This window comes from Microcaecilia unicolor, chromosome 7 (genome assembly GCF_901765095.1).
Source record: "Microcaecilia unicolor chromosome 7, aMicUni1.1, whole genome shotgun sequence".
NCBI classification, from domain to species: domain Eukaryota; kingdom Metazoa; phylum Chordata; class Amphibia; order Gymnophiona; family Siphonopidae; genus Microcaecilia; species Microcaecilia unicolor.
In genome coordinates this window covers 287126324-287142266 of record NC_044037.1, presented here as the reverse complement: position 1 = coordinate 287142266, position 15943 = coordinate 287126324, and the positions used below count along the sequence as shown (strand labels likewise).

Sequence of the window (15943 nt, the reverse complement as noted above, 5' to 3'; positions counted from 1 at the left end):
TTACACTTATGGCCCTGTTTTCTATCAGGCTCATTTTCGAACATGATCGCCGGCGATCTTCCGACACAGATCGGGAGATCGCCGGCGATCTCCTGATTCCGGCCAAATCGGTATTATCGAAACCCGATTTTGGCCGGCCCCAACTGCTTTATCGTCGCGGCGCCGACCAACCTTCAAGGGGGCGTGTTGGTAGAGTAGTGAAGGCGAGACGAGAGGCGGGGCGGGGGCATGGATACGAGATGGCCAGCTTCGCCTTATAATGTAAAAAAGAGGCCGGCTCAAACGAGCATTTCGGCGGCCGGACTTGGTCAATTTTTTTTTAGGACCAAGTCTGGGAAAAGTGCCCGAACTGACCAGATGACCACCGGAGGGAAGCGGGGATCACCTCCCCTTACTCCCCCAGTGGTCATCAACCCCCTCCCACCAAAAAAAAAAAACCCCCGAAAACTTTTTGCCAGCCTGTATGCCAGCCTGAAATGTCAAACCCAGCTCCTTGACAGCATGCAGGTCCCTGGAGCAGTTTTTGGTGGGTGCAGTGCACTTCAGGTAGGTAGACCCAGGCTCATCCCCCCCTTACCTGTTACACTTGTGGTGGTTAATGTAGAGCCCTCCAAAAAACCCCAAAACCCACTTTACCCAAATGCAGGTGCCCCCTTCACCCCTTAGGGCTATGGTAATGGTGTAGAGTTGTGGCGAGTGGGTTTTGGGGGGATTTGGGGGGCTCAGCACCCAAGGTAAGGGTGCTATGCACCTGGAAGCTATTTTGGTTTTGGTTTTTTTTTACTTTTTTGAAGTGCTCCCTAGGGTGCCAGTTTGGTGTCCTGCCATGTGAGGAGGGCCAGTGCACTACAAATGCTGGCTCCTCCTACGCCCAAATGCCTTGCATTTCGCCGGGTTTGAGATGGCCGGGTCCGGTTTCCATTATAGCTCATATCAACCCAGCGATCCGCCGGCAATCCTACTCTAAACCCAACGAGCTATTTGGCTGGCGCCAAGCGTATTTCAAAAATACGCTTGGCTCCGCCCTCTCGCGGAGCCGGCTCCGAAGATGGCCGGCCAGCGATTTCGCCGGCGCCATTTGATTATGCCCCTCCACGGCACATTAGCATTTTTAATGCACCTACAATTACCGTGTGCGCTAACCATATAGGCGCTTATAGGGATCTTGTAGGCACGTACATGGTTAATGCGCGTTGAAGATGCTAACACGCCTTAGTCAACAGGGCCCTTACTGTGAACCGTTTCTGTTCACAAATACAAAGCACTCAAGCGGAGAATGTCAGAAAAAGCTTCCTATGCAATGTTTTCCCTTTTGGGGAGGGGGATGGGGGTTCTTCAAATTTCTACAAAGATGCTCAAGTGACCCACCATTCCAGGCTGGAGATTTTGGGACCATCCTGGATTTCTGACCACCCTATCCTGCTATATTAGAGAACTTGCGGCGCTGATTTCAGTGGGCAGGGATCAGGCACTAGAAAGTTCACACTGCTTTGCGATGTAAGTTCAAAACCAGGCCTGGCCAAAAAGTCTCCAGCCTGGAAGTGAATAACTTGGCATATCTGTTTCTCTAACTGTCCATTGTTTAAAGAGACTTTACACCTCTCAAGTTTTCTTAACTACATAAGTACATAAGTAATGCCATACTGGGAAAAGACCAAGGGTCCATCAAGCCCAGCATCCTGTCCACGACAGCGGCCAATCCAGGCCAAGGGCACCTGGCAAGCTTCCCAAACGTACAAACATTCTATACAGGTTATTCCTGGAATTGTGGATTTTTTCCAAGTCCATTTAGTAGTGGTTTATGGACTTGTCCTTTAGGAAACCATCCAACCCCTTTTTAAACTCTGCTAAGCTAACCGCCTTCACAACTTTCTCCGGCAACGAATTCCAGAGTTTAATTATACATTGGGTGAAGAAAAATTTTCTCTGATTTGTTTTAAATGTACTACACTGTAGTTTCATCGCATGCCCCCTAGTCCTAGTATTTTTGGAAAGCGTGAACAGACGCTTCACATCCACCTGTTCCACTCCACTCATTATTTTATATACCTCTATCATGTCTCCCCTCAGCCGTCTCTTCTCCAAGCTGAAAAGCCCTAGCCTCCTTAGTCCTTCCTCATAAGGAAGTCGTCCCATCCCCGCTATCATTTTAGTCGCCCTTCGCTGCACCTTTTCCAATTCTACTATATCTACTAACGCTTGAATTTTTTATACCTTTCAATAATCTATATACGTACAATACAGTGTATGTTCCGGACGGTTCTGAAATAGTCTTATTTTTATTTTATTTATTTATTTGCACATTTATATCCCACTTTTTCCACAGGTATGCGGGACTCAAAGTGGCTTACAATGTACTGATAAGGCTATAGCCAGACCAGTTGTTATACAATTATACAATTTCATGAAATAGGATAGAAGGAACAGAGGAAGAAAAAATAGGAAAATGGTAAGAGAGTGTAAAAGGGCAATGGACATATCATTAGGAAGGGCTGTAGGGAATATGAGGAAAGTCTGACGATGGCATTCAGAAATATGCCGGTCTTAGTAGATTCCAGAAGCGGAGGTGGTTCAGGCATTACAGTTCTGCTTCCATTCTGATTAAATGGCAGTGACTACTGCAAGGATAACTAAAGCCCTTGACTTCAGTCTGTAAGGGCTACCAAATAGTGATACCAGCTGGCCCCATTTTTCATTGGCGGATGAGTCAGTGCCGGCATTTCCTTATCGTACTTATGGACTTGTAGTTCGAATAAAAAGCAGGACAGTAAATGCTTGCGGTAAACCTTAACTGGATCAACTTACAGTACAGAGGAAAAGCAAGAGCCAGTCAACCCTTTTGACATGCAGAGACCCAAGGGAACAGAGTTCGATGGGCACCAAATACGAGAGAGACCCTCATGGCTGATGTTTTCCAATGATCTCAAAAGCAGCAAAGTAGTGTGACGAAGAATTGGCCAAAGCCAAAGGAATGCAAAGGTACATAGGGAGAGGTATAATTATTTGAAAAAACGTGAGGCTACGGTTATTACACAGGACTGCTGAGCAGAAATAGTATCCACCTAACGAAGAAGGGACCAAGGGTCTTCCACAGCAGGCTGGCTAACCTACTGAAGAAGGTATTAAACTAAGATCATTGGGGATGGGTAAACAAAGCTATTTATAAACTGTGCCTAACATTAGGCGCAATTTATAAAATACATGTAGCGTCCGGACCTGTGACTAAATTTAGGCGCAACCATTTAAGCCAAATAAAACCTGGGGTACATAAGTAATGCCATACTGGGAAAAGACCAAGGGTCCATCGAGCCCAGCATCCTGTCCACGACAGCGGCCAATCCAGGCCAAGGGCACCTGGTGAGCTTCCCAAACGTACAAACATTCTATACAATCAAGCCATTGTGACATCACTAATTAGGTTGGCTCTTATTGGTGGAATGAGCCACTATGACATCACAATAGGTTAAATCACTGCTCTATGTAATAAAAGTGAGCCAAGTAGAGGACATAAGTACATAAGTAATGCCACACTGGGAAAAGACCAAGGGTCCATCGAGCCCAGCATCCTGTCCACGACAGCAGCCGATCCAGGCCAAGGGCACCTGGCGAGCTTCCCAAACGTACAAACATTCTATACATGTTATTCCTGGAATTTTGGATTTTTCCGTCCGTTTAGTAGCGGTTTATGGACTTGTCCTTTAGGAATCCGTCCAACCCCTTTTTAAACTCTGCTAAGCTAACCGCCTTCACCACTTTCTCCGGCAACGAATTCCAGAGTTTAATTACACGTTGGGTGAAGACAAATTTTCTCCGATTTGTTTTAAATTTACTATACTGTAGTTTCATCGCATGCCCCCTAGTCCTAGTATTTTTGGAAAGCGTGAACAGACGCAATCTGACACTTGAAAGTCAAGTAAATTCCACTACAAAGAAAATGTTCCACTCTATGTGGAAACTTAAATGTATAAAACCTTTCTTTCCTTGAGATGTCTTCTGCAACTTAATACAATCAATGGTATTAAGTCGTTTAGATTACTGCAACATAATTTATGCAGGATGCAAAGAACAACTAATCAAGAAACTTCAGACCACCCAGAACACAGCAGCGAGACTGATCTTTGGTAAATCAAAATTCGAATCTGCCAAGCCCCTTCTTGAAAAATTACACTGGCTTCCCATTAAGGAACGTATTGCCTTTAAGGTTTGCACCTTGATTCATAGGATTATTTACGGAGATGTTCCTAGATACATGTTAAGTCTAATAGATCTACCACCCAGAAACAGTTTCTACTCTTCCCGATCCTTCCTAAATTTACATTATCCAGACTGCAACGGCCTTAAATACAAATTTACCTACGCATCTAGCTTCTCCTTCATAGGCACACAGCTATGGAATGCACTACCCAAAATCTTAAGGTCAATTCAGAACCATCTAAATTTCAGGAAATTACTGAAGACCACCCTGTTCAAGAAGGCTTACCTTCTAGACTCAACCTAAATTACTTCTTTCTTTGTTACAGCAAAATTCATGGACATTATCATCCTTAATTATCTTTGTTATCTTATACATTGCATATTCGATTACTATCTTATTATTACATTGTTAAATTGTATTTTACTAACTGTAGCCTGCACTATGGTATTGTGTAAGCCACATTGAGCCTACAACTAGTGGGGAAATGTGGGGTATAAATGTGTTAAATAAATAAATGTACCAATCTTCAGCTAAGTAGTTTCTGATAAAGGTCTCTTTAAAAAAATATCTGGTAAAAAACAATGACCCAGTGTTGCTAAAATGAGTCCTGTATGCATATTTTATAATATGGGGGTTAATATGCAGCCACTGGGGTCTTCAGCTTGAGTTAGATGCTGGCAACTGTGTTTAACGCAATCCATATATTATGTACCAGGGGCGTATCTGTAATGGGGCCAACGGGTGCCTGGCCCCCCTGCATTTGGCCCTGGCCCCCGCTACTACCACCAACCCCCCCCCCCTCGTGCCGCCAATGGAAGCCTATGGGGGGGGGGCGAAAAACGGCCCCCGCACTTCGGGCTCTGGCCCCCCCTACCAGGGAAAGTCAGATACGCCCCTGTTATGTACCCACTACCTGTTTACGTAGCGGTGCTGAATCTACATACACATTGGACAGCGCTCCCATCTACTCAAGAAAAAAATGGGGTGTCAATCTTAGGTGAAAAATATAATGTCATCTGCTATGCTTATACCTTTAACAAACCCTGATGTCAACCTCCATCACCTTTAAAATCTAAATTTTAGAGTGGATTTATATATGTCAATATGCCTGCCTTTTGTGGTTTATTAAAAAAGTTCTTTATAACCATTATACACTCCAAAACACCCACTTGCCTATCACTGTATGTTAAAAAAAAATGCTGGAGTGAAGCACTGGGGAGGAACCCTTTATCTTAAAACAAAATTCTTGATCCATCAGATTTACAAGCCAGTGGCCATTCACCATCTCTTAGGATTACTTGTTTTAATAATGCTGACACAAGCTGTGTTTTTTTTTTTTTTTTGTTACATTTGTATCCCACGCTTTCCCACTCATGGCAGGCTCAATGCGGCTTACATGGGGCAATGGAGGGTTAAGTGACTTGCCCAGAGTCACAAGGAGCTGCCTGTGCCTGAAGTGGGAATCGAACTCAGTTCCTCAGGACCAAAGTCCACCACCCTAACCACTAGGCCACTCCTCCACTGTTGCTACTATTTGAGATTCCACTAGCAACATTCCATGTAGAAGTCGGCCCTTGCAGATCATCAACGTGGCCGCGCAGGCTTCTACATGGAATGTTGCTAGTGGAATAGCAACATTCCATGTAGAATGTCCAATAGTATCTATTTTATTTTTGTTACATTTGTACCCTGCGCTTTCCCACTCATGGCAGGCTCAATGTGGCTTACATGGGGCAATGGAGGGTTAAGTGACTTGCCCAGAGTCCCACTAGCAACATTCCATGTAGAAGTCGGCCCTTGCAGATCATCAACGTGGCCGCGCAGGCTTCTACATGGAATGTTGCTAGTGGAATAGCAACATTCCATGTAGAATGTCCAATAGTAGCAACATTCCATGTGGAATCTCCAATAGTAGCAACATTCCATGTAGAATCTCCAATAGTATCTATTTTACTTTTGTTACATTTGTACCCTGCGCTTTCCCACTCATGGCAGGCTCAATGTGGCTTACATGGGGCAATGGAGGGTTAAGTGACTTGCCCAGAGTCCCACTAGCAACATTCCATGTAGAAGTCGGCCCTTGCAGATCACCAATGTGGCCGCGCAGGCTTCTGCATGGAATGTTGCTAGTGGAATAGCAACATTCCAGAATCTCCAATAGTATCTATTTTATTTTTGTTACATTTGTACCCTGCGCTTTCCCACTCATGGCAAGCTCAATGCGGCTTACATGGGGCAATGGAGGGTTAAGTGACTTGCCCAGAGTCACAAGGAGCTGCCTGTGCCTGAAGTGGGAATCAAACTAGGTTCCTCTGTTCCCCAGGACCAAAGTCCACCACCCTAACCACTAGGCCACTTCTGCCCATAGGCCGGTACAGTGACACCGACTGTCTTGAAAAGCCAAATTTTTGAATATATGATGAATAGCCAATTTCCTACCTTAATTGTGGTGGGTCTTTTTATAAAAGCTCAGGCAAATTCAGGAGATTACAACCTTAAAATATCCCCTTCTATGCACAGGTCAAGTTCCTTTTCTAAGTAATTCATGGGCCAGTGATGGATGCCACATCCCAGATGTCTCACCATCTGGGTCTGTTCCCCTACCCCCATTTCGCTAAGCTATACTAATATATGCAGACAACCTAAAACCTAGATGAGTTTGTACTATTTGAACTCACTGCAACTGGACTGTTTTCTTCACTGATCTGAGAAGAGAGTTTAGCTCTCCAAAACGTTTATGTTTATTAGCACTTGATAAATTGCTTTTCTAACACGTAAATCACGGCGATGCACAAAAAAAAAAAAAGGAGAGACTGTGTTCAACAGAAAAGGAACTCTATTAAAAATTAGACAGGGAAACGATCACACAATAGAACATTCATAACCATCTAAACAAAGAGCAGCAAGTCTTCTGAAAGGGCATTAATTTTTCTTTTCATAAGACTTTGCCATCCAGAACCCTGAGGTCCCAATGATCCCTAAAAGCCAAAGCAAAAAAAAATGGGTTTTCAAAGTGCTCAAACTTTTGCAATGAAGATTCTGAATGCAACATCTGGAGAAGTGAAAGGTTAGGTATGATCTCGCTGATTTATTTGCATTCCTAATTGGTAACTCGATTAGTTCGGTCATGCAGCCCGATGCTAGGCCAAAGAGTTTTCTGTGTACTAGACAGCAGATCTTGAAGGCCATAGGAGCCAACTTTTCAAAATGATTGGGGGGTGCTGAATTTTTATTTATTTTTTTTACAGGTGGTGCATTCCCCCTCCCCCTCATCCCCCTCCCCCTGAGTTCCCGGGTCCCCCCTCCCTCCCAGTTCCAGGGTCGTCATCCCTCCCTTCGAGTTCCAAGCCCCCTCCCTCCGAATTTTAAAAGTAATCTATTTTACCTCGTTGGGGTTAGGGCAGCAGCAGCGGTAAAAAGCATGCAGGCTCGGCGCTTAGTTCAGTTTTCTCTTCTCTCTCTCAGCTCTGGCCCCGCCCTCATTTCCTGTTTCCGCAAGGGCGGGGCCAGAGCTGAGAGAGAGAGAAGAGAAAACTGAGCTAAGCACCAAGCCAAGCCTGCATGCTTTTTACCACTGCTGCCGCCCTAACCCCGACGAGGTAAAATAGATGACTTTTAAAATTCGGAGGGAGGGGGCTTGGAACTCGAAGGGAGGGAGGGAACGAACTTCCGGTGGGTGAAATATTGGGGGTGCTCGAGCAGCCACTGCACCCATGGAGTCGGCGCCTATGTTGAAGGCTACACATGCCTTGATCAGTAGCCAGTGTAGTTTTTGGAGAAAGGGTTTTGCGCTTTCAAATTATGTTTTTCTGTAGATGAGCCTGGTAGCCGTGTTTTGTGCTGTTTGTAGTTTCCTTAAAATTTGATCTTTGCACCCTGCTTAGATTCCAGTGCACTAGTCCACGTGGGCTAGAACCATTGTTTGGATCATATTGCGGAAAATATCCCTTGGGAAGTACTGTTTTATGCGTTTGAGTTTCCACATTGTGTAGAACATTTTCTTTGTAATGGCCTTGGCTTGGTTTTCAAGTGATAGGTCATGGTCTATGGTGATGCCTAGGATTTTCAGGTTGTCTGAGATTGGGAGAGATGAGCCCAAGGCACTGATGGTTGTGAAATATTCAGTATTAAGTTGGGATGAGAGAATGAGGCAGTGTGGTTTTTTTTCTCTATTGAGTTTCAACTTGAAGGCTGATGCCCAGGATTCCATGGTGTTCATGTTGTTTGTGATTTCGGAGGTGATTTCTGATGGGTTATTTTTGAAAGGGATGAAAATTGTATCGTCGTCCCACGTATAAGAATGGGTTAAGGCCTTGTTTGGATAGGGACCTGGCTAATGGGATCATCATTAGGTTGAATAGTATAGGCGAGAGTGGTGATCCCTGTAGTACTCCATATTCTGCTTTCCAAGGTTGGGAGATTTCTGAATTTGATTATTTTTATTTATTTGTAACGTTTGTATCCCGCATTTCCCCACATATCAGCAGGTTCAATGTGGCTTACAAAATGCCGTAATGGTGGACGCCAAGTTTTAAACAAATACAATTAGAAAAAGGGTCAGGTAAGGTAGGGGTAAAAGGATTAGACTTGATAAGACCTAGTGGCCAGGAATCCCCGGGTCCATAAGTATTTTCCCTCCAATTCCTCTCTTATCGAGTATTCTTAGTAGTATGTGGTGGTCTACCATGCAGGGGCGTAGGCAGACTTCGGTGGGAGGGGGGTCCAGAGCCCGAGGTGAGGAGGCACATTTTAGCTCCCCCCCCCCCCACCATTGCCAACCCCCCTGCCGACGACCCTCTCGACCCCCCTTCCAATGCCAACCCTCCCTCGCCGCTGCCTACCTTTGCTGGCAGGGGACCCCAACCCCCGCCAGCCGAGGTCCTCTTCTCCCGGCGCAAGGCTTCGTTCTGTTTCCGAGTCTGATGTCCTCAACGTTGTACGTGCAGGACGTCAGACTCACAGAAACAGAACGAAGCCTTGCATCAGAAGAAGAGGATCTCGGCTGGCGAGGGTTGGGGTCCCCCGCCAGCAAAGGTAGCCCGCGACGGCGGCAGGGGGGGTCCAGGGCCAAATCTATGGGGGTCCAGGCCCCCGTGGCCCCATGCAGCTATGCCACTGCTGCCATGTCAAATGCACTCGACATGTCGAACTGTAGTAGGAGGATGTTTTTGCCTGTTGCACTTAAAAGTTAGGTGCGGTTTATAGAACAGAGCTTAACCTTAGGCACGACCATTTGCACCAACTAAAATGTGGTGCAAATCCCCGTTTGTAAATTTAGACATGGATGCCCTTATTCTCTATCAAACATATAAACGGCGAGTGACCGTACTCACTCGCAAATGCGCAGTAGAGACTTCCCTCTCTGCCCCGCCCCCTCTTCAATACGTGATGATGGGGGCGGGACAGAGAGGGAAGCCTCTACTGGCATGCTGCAGACGTCGGAACCGCTCCCCCTCCCCTGGAGTCGCCGCCGCCCCTCCATCCAGCCCGAGCAGCACTGTAAACTTACATCAGCACGCAGCAGCAGGCGAGGGCGGGACAAAGGAGGAGTGGCCTAGTGGTTAGGGTGGTGGACTTTGGTCCTGGGGAACTGAGGAACTGAGTTCGATTCCCGGCACAGGCAGCTCCTTGTGACTCTGGGCAAGTCACTTAACCCTCCATTGTCCTATGTAAGCCACATTGAGCCTGCCATGAGTGGGAAAGCGCAGGGTACAAATGTAACAAAAATAAAATAGATACTATTGGAGATTCTACATGGAATGTTGCTATTCCACTAGCAACATTCCATGTAGAAGGCTGCACAGGCTTCTGTTTCTGTGAGTCTGACGTCCTGCACGTACGTGCAGGACGTCAGACTCACAGAAGCAGAAGCCTGCGCGGCCACATTGGTGATCTGCAAGGGCCAACTTCTACATGGAATGTTGGAATAGCAACATTCCATGTAGAATCTCAAATAGTAGCAACAGTGGAGGAGTGGCCTAGTGGTTAGGGTGGTGGACTTTGGTCCTGGGGAACTGAGGAACTGAGTTTGATTCCTGGCACAGGCAGCTCCTTGTGACTCTGGGCAAGTCACTTAACCCTCCATTGCCCACCGCATTGAGCCTGCCATGAGTGGGAAAGCGCTTGATAACAGTGACCATAATATGATCAGTTTTGACATCGACCTTGAAGTAACTGTACACAGAAAGTCAAATACGTTAGCGTTTAACTTTAAAAAAGGAGACTATGATAAAATGAGAAGAACGGTAAAAAAAAAACTTAGGGGGGCAACTGAGAGAGTAAAAACTGTACAACAGGCGTGGACGCTGTTCAAAAATACCATCCTGGAGGCCCAGGCCATACATATTCCGCAAATTAGAAAAGAAAGACGAAAGTCCAAAAGACACCCGGCCTGGTTGAAAAGTGAGGTGAAGGAAGCTATTAGGGCTAAAAGAAACGCCTTCAGAAAATGGAAGAAGGAACCATCTGAAAATAACAAGAAACAGCATAAGGAGTGTCAAAGCAAATGCAAGGCGCAGATTAAGAAGGCCAAGAGGGAGTATGAAAAAAAGATAGCATTAGAGGCAAAAAAACATAGTAAAAATTTTTTTCGGTATATTAAAAGCAGGAAGCCGGCAAAAGAATCGGTTGGGCCGCTGGATGACCGAGGGGTAAAAGGGGCGATCAAGGAAGACAAAGACGTAGCGGAGAGACTGAATGAATTCTTTGCTTCGGTCTTCACCGAGGAAGATTTGGGTGGGTTACCGGTGTCTGAAATGGTATTTCAAGCGGACGAGTCGGAGAAACTTACTGACTTCACGGTAAACCTGGAGGACGTAATGGGGCAGTTCGGCAAACTGAAGAGTAGCAAATCTCCTGGACCAGATGGTATTCATCCTAGAGTACTGATAGAACTGAAAAACGAGCTTACGGAGCTACTGCTAGTGATATGCAACTTATCCTTAAAATCGAGCATAGTACCGGAAGATTGGAGGGTGGCCAATGTAACGCCCATTTTTAAAAAAGGCTCCAGGGGAGATCCGGGAAATTATAGACCGGTGAGTCTGACGTCGGTGCCTGGGAAAATGGTAGAGGCTATTATTAAAAACAAAATTACAGAGCACATCCAAGGACATGGATTACTGAGACCAAGTCAGCATGGCTTTTGTGTGGGGAAATCTTGCCTGACCAATTTACTTCAATTCTTTCAAGGAGTGAACAAACATGTGGACAAAGGGGAGTCGGTTGATATTGTGTATCTGGATTTTCAAAAGGCGTTTGACAAGGTACCTCATGAAAGGCTACAGAGGAAATTGGAGGGTCATGGGATAGGAGGAAATGTCCTATTGTGGATTAAAAACTGGTTGAAGGATAGGAAACAGAGAGTGGGGTTAAATGGGCAGTATTCACAATGGAGAAGGGTAGTTAGTGGGGTTCCTCAGGGGTCCGTGCTAGGACCGCTGCTTTTTAATATATTTATAAATGATTTAGAGATGGGAGTAACTAGCGAGGTAATTAAATTTTCTGATGACACAAAGTTATTCAAAGTCGTTAAATCACGACAGGATTGTGAAAAATTACAAGAGGACCTTACGAGACTGGGAGACTGGGCGGCTAAATGGCAGATGATGTTTAATGTGAGCAAGTGCAAGGTGATGCATGTGGGAAAAAAGAACCTGAATTATAGCTACGTCATGCAAGGTTCCACGTTAGGAGTTACGGACCAAGAAAGGGATCTGGGTGTCGTCGTCGATAACACACTGAAACCTTCTGCTCAGTGTGCTGCTGCGGCTAAGAAAGCGAATAGAATGTTGGGTATTATTAGGAAAGGTATGGAAAACAGGTGTGAGGATGTTATAATGCCGTTGTATCGCTCCATGGTGCGACCACACCTTGAGTATTGTGTTCAATTCTGGTCGCCGCATCTCAAGAAAGATACAGTAGAATTGGAAAAGGTGCAGCGAAGGGCGACTAAAATGATAGCGGGGATGGGACGACTTCCCTATGAAGAAAGACTAAGGAGGCTAGGGCTATACAGCTTGGAGAAGAGACGGCTGAGGGGAGACATGATAGAGGTATATAAAATAATGAGTGGAGTGGAACAGGTGGATGTGAAGCTTCTGTTCACGCTTTCCAAAAATACTAGGACTAGGGGGCATGCGATGAAACTACAGTGTAGTAAATTTAAAACAAATCGGAGAAAATTTTTCTTCACCCAACGTGTAATTAAACTCTGGAATTCGTTGCCGGAGAAAGTGGTGAAGGCGGTTAGCTTAGCAGAGTTTAAAAAGCGGTTGGACGGTTTCCTAAAGGACAAGTCCATAAACCGCTACTAAACGGACTTGGAAAAATCCAAAATTCCAGGAATAACATGTATAGAATGTTTGTACGTTTGGGAAGCTTGCCAGGTGCCCTTGGCCTGGATTGGCCGCTGTCGTGGACAGGATGCTGGGCTCGATGGACCCTTGGTCTTTTCCCAATGTGGCATTACTTATGTACTTATGGGGTATCAAATGTAACAAAAAAAAAAAAAAAGGCAGAGAAGAAAGCCCGACGGCAGCTTTGCTGATGTAAGTTTACAGTGCTGCTCGGGCCGGGTGGAGGGACGGCGGCAGTGACTCCTGGGGGGGGGGGCTCAGAACCCCCCCCCCATTCCAAACGTAGCCCGTTTTCACGGGCTCAACGGCTAGTATCTATAACTTAAAGGAATGCCCGCGATCCACCAATAATCCTCCCATTTCTATGCCCCTTTTTTTTTTTTTTACTTTTACAGATTCCTGTGCCTAAATTTACACGCGTACATTTTAATTAAATCTAATTAGTGCCAATAATTGCTTGTTAAAAGCCAATTATTGGCACTAATTAACTCATGATTCAATTAAATTGCACACACCAATTGGGCATGCGCTCAAATTTGCGTGCACAACGTTTTGCGCTTTTTTATAAAGTTTGGAGATTTATGTATGCCAAGATTCTGTCACAGCACTATTCTGTAAATACACGTGTATTATGCATAGGGCATTGGAAGAGGGGTGCACACAGGTGTGAAGCAAGAGAATGGCTCTCGCCCACAGTTGTAACATAAATACTATAAGTTGTGCACATATCTTTGTTATCCAGGTGCATTCACACCAGCTCTATAGCTGGCATAAGTGGTCGGACCTAAATAGTAAACATGTATTTACCAGGTTAACCTATAAAGGAAAGCAGAATAGACTTCTATCACATACCCTCTCATAGAGCTGCCCTGTGACAGTGTGGCAAAACAGTGTGACAAGGCGGTGACCCTAGCTAGAAGGTTGTTAGGCTGTATAGAGAGAGGTGTGACCAGCAGAAGAAAGGGGGGTGTTGATGCCCCTGTATAAGTCGTTGGTGAGGCCCCACCTGGAGTATTGTGTTCAGTTCTGGAGGCCGTATCTTGCTAAGGATGTAAAAAAAATTGAAGCGGTGCAAAGAAAAGCTACGAGAATGGTATGGGATTTGCGTTACAAGACATATGAGGAGAGACTTATTGACTTGAACACGTATACCATGGAGGAAAGGAGAAACAGGGATGATATGATACAGACATTCAAATATTTAAAAGGTATTAACCCGCAAACGAACCTTTTCCGTAGATGGGAAGGCGGTAGAACCAGAGGACATGAAATGAGATTGAAGGGGGGCAGACTCAAGAAAAATGTCAGGAAGTATTTTTTTCACGGAGAGAGTGGTGGATACTTGGAATGCCCTCCCGCGGGAGGTGGTGGAGATGAAAACGGTAATGGAATTCAAAAATGCGTGGGATAAACAAAGGAATCCTGTTCCAAAGGAATGGATCCTCGAAGCTTAGCAGAGTTTGGGTGGCAGAGCCGGTGGTGGGAGGCGGGGCGGACTTCTACGGTCTGTTCCTTGAAAATGGCAGATACAAATCAAGGTCAGGTATACACATAAAGTAGCACATATGAGTATCTTGTTGGGCAGACTGGATGGCCCGTGCAGGTCTTTCTCTGCCGTCATCTACTATGTTACATGTATGTTGAGGAGTGGCCTAATGATTAGTGCAACGGGTTGGGGACCTGGGGAACTGGGTTCAGTTCCCACTGCTGCCTGATGATCTGCAGTGGGTTGAGATTCTGGGGAACCAGGTTCAATTCCCTCTGCAGGTACAACAGCAGTACAACGTACTACTTAGGTTATGAGCCCACCAGGGACAGACCCAATACATGTAAAAAGAAACTGTAAACCACTTAGGTCTAAGCAGTATATAAATACTGGAATGAATCAATATTATCCATAGAAGGTTTAACCCTTTAGTGGCCAATGTTCTCGTAATAAGCCATATGGGAACAGATTGATGGGAACATTGGACACTAAAGGGTTAAAAGTAAATGGATAGGTATTTGCCACTTTCTTTCAAAAGGTGGTAAATAAATTCCAATAAATACATGCATAAAGATAATTTACTCTGAATATTGAGCATCTTTTTATTATTTGTATTTTATGCCTTTTAAACATGTGACATTTTTTGGACTTCTGAAATGGAGAGGGAGAGAGAAATATAAGCATGCTACTTTTTTTGGGCGGGGGGAGAAGAGGACATTTGTGTGTGTGTGCACTGCTGTATTACTCTCCCAGGAGTTCAAAAAGTAGCCTTCTGAGAATTGCTGATTAAGCAAAGTGTGATATCATTTGTCCTGTGAGCAACGGCCCCATATTTTAACAGCTGCATATTTGCAGTCAATTTTTTTTTTTAAGTTTAAACCCCATGGGAAGAAAGAGAAAGACTTTGCCTTCTCTCATTTACCTTTCAGGAGAGAAAGCAAGAAGCCATCAGAGACTGCCTGGCACACAAATCCATCCTGCTAAGAGCCTGAGGAATAAGAGCAGATGTATTTCCTAACACCTGCGCTGATCTTCGGGGGCAGGAATGCTGAGCTTCCTGATGCAGGGGTTAAAAAAAATTGAATACACAAATGTCAGGGAGGAGTTTAAGTTTATTGACATTTGATATATCGTTGTTTGAAGAACCATCAGAGATGTTTACGCTAGCCAAATAATTAAAAATAGAAAAGAATATATTTTTTTTTTAGGGGAAAACAAATTTATGTTGCAAAGTTAGCTTAGTTCAAACATGGCATAGCTATCTGATCCATATACTATGATAAATTTTTTTTATCAATATCAGTTACAGGGGTACATAAGTACATAAGTAATGCCACACTGGGAAAAGACCAAGGGTCCATCGAGCCCAGCATCCTGTCCACGACAGCGGCCAATCCAGGCCAAGGGCACCTGGCAAGCTTCCCAAACGTACAAACATTCTATACATGTTATTCCTGGAATTGTGGATTTTTCCCAAGTCCATTTAGTAGCGGTTTATGGACTTGTCCTTTAGGAAACCGTCCAACCCCTTTTTAAACTCTGCTAAGCTAACCGCCTTCACCACGTCCTGTGGCAACGAATTCCAGAGTTTAATTATGTGTTGCGTGAAGAAAACGTTTCTCCGATTTGTTTTAAATTTACTACACTGTAGTTTCATCGCATGCCCCCTAGTCCTAGTATTTTTGGAAAGCGTGAACAGACGCTTCACGTCCACCTGTTCCACTCCACTCATTATTTTATATACCTCTATCATGTCTCCCCTCAGCCGTCTCTTCTCCAAGCTGAAAAGCCCTAGCCTCCTTAGTCTTTCTTCATAGGGAAGTCGTCCCATCCCCTGGGTATAGCCAGAACTCCATTTTTGGGGGGCTCAGATGGGACTGGGAGCCATGCATTTCCTTTCCTCTC

At 45.0% G+C, this 15943-nt stretch overlaps 1 long non-coding RNA gene across 1 annotated transcript; it reads left to right on the top strand.

Annotated features, from left to right (window-relative positions):
• Positions 1-11546: 11546 nt before the first annotated feature.
• On the top strand, positions 11547-14539 carry LOC115474922. Its single transcript, XR_003942937.1, has 3 exons — positions 11547-11559; positions 13146-13150; positions 14457-14539. It is a non-coding gene; the product is annotated as an uncharacterized LOC115474922 (long non-coding RNA).
• The last annotated feature ends 1404 nt before the right edge of the window (positions 14540-15943 follow it).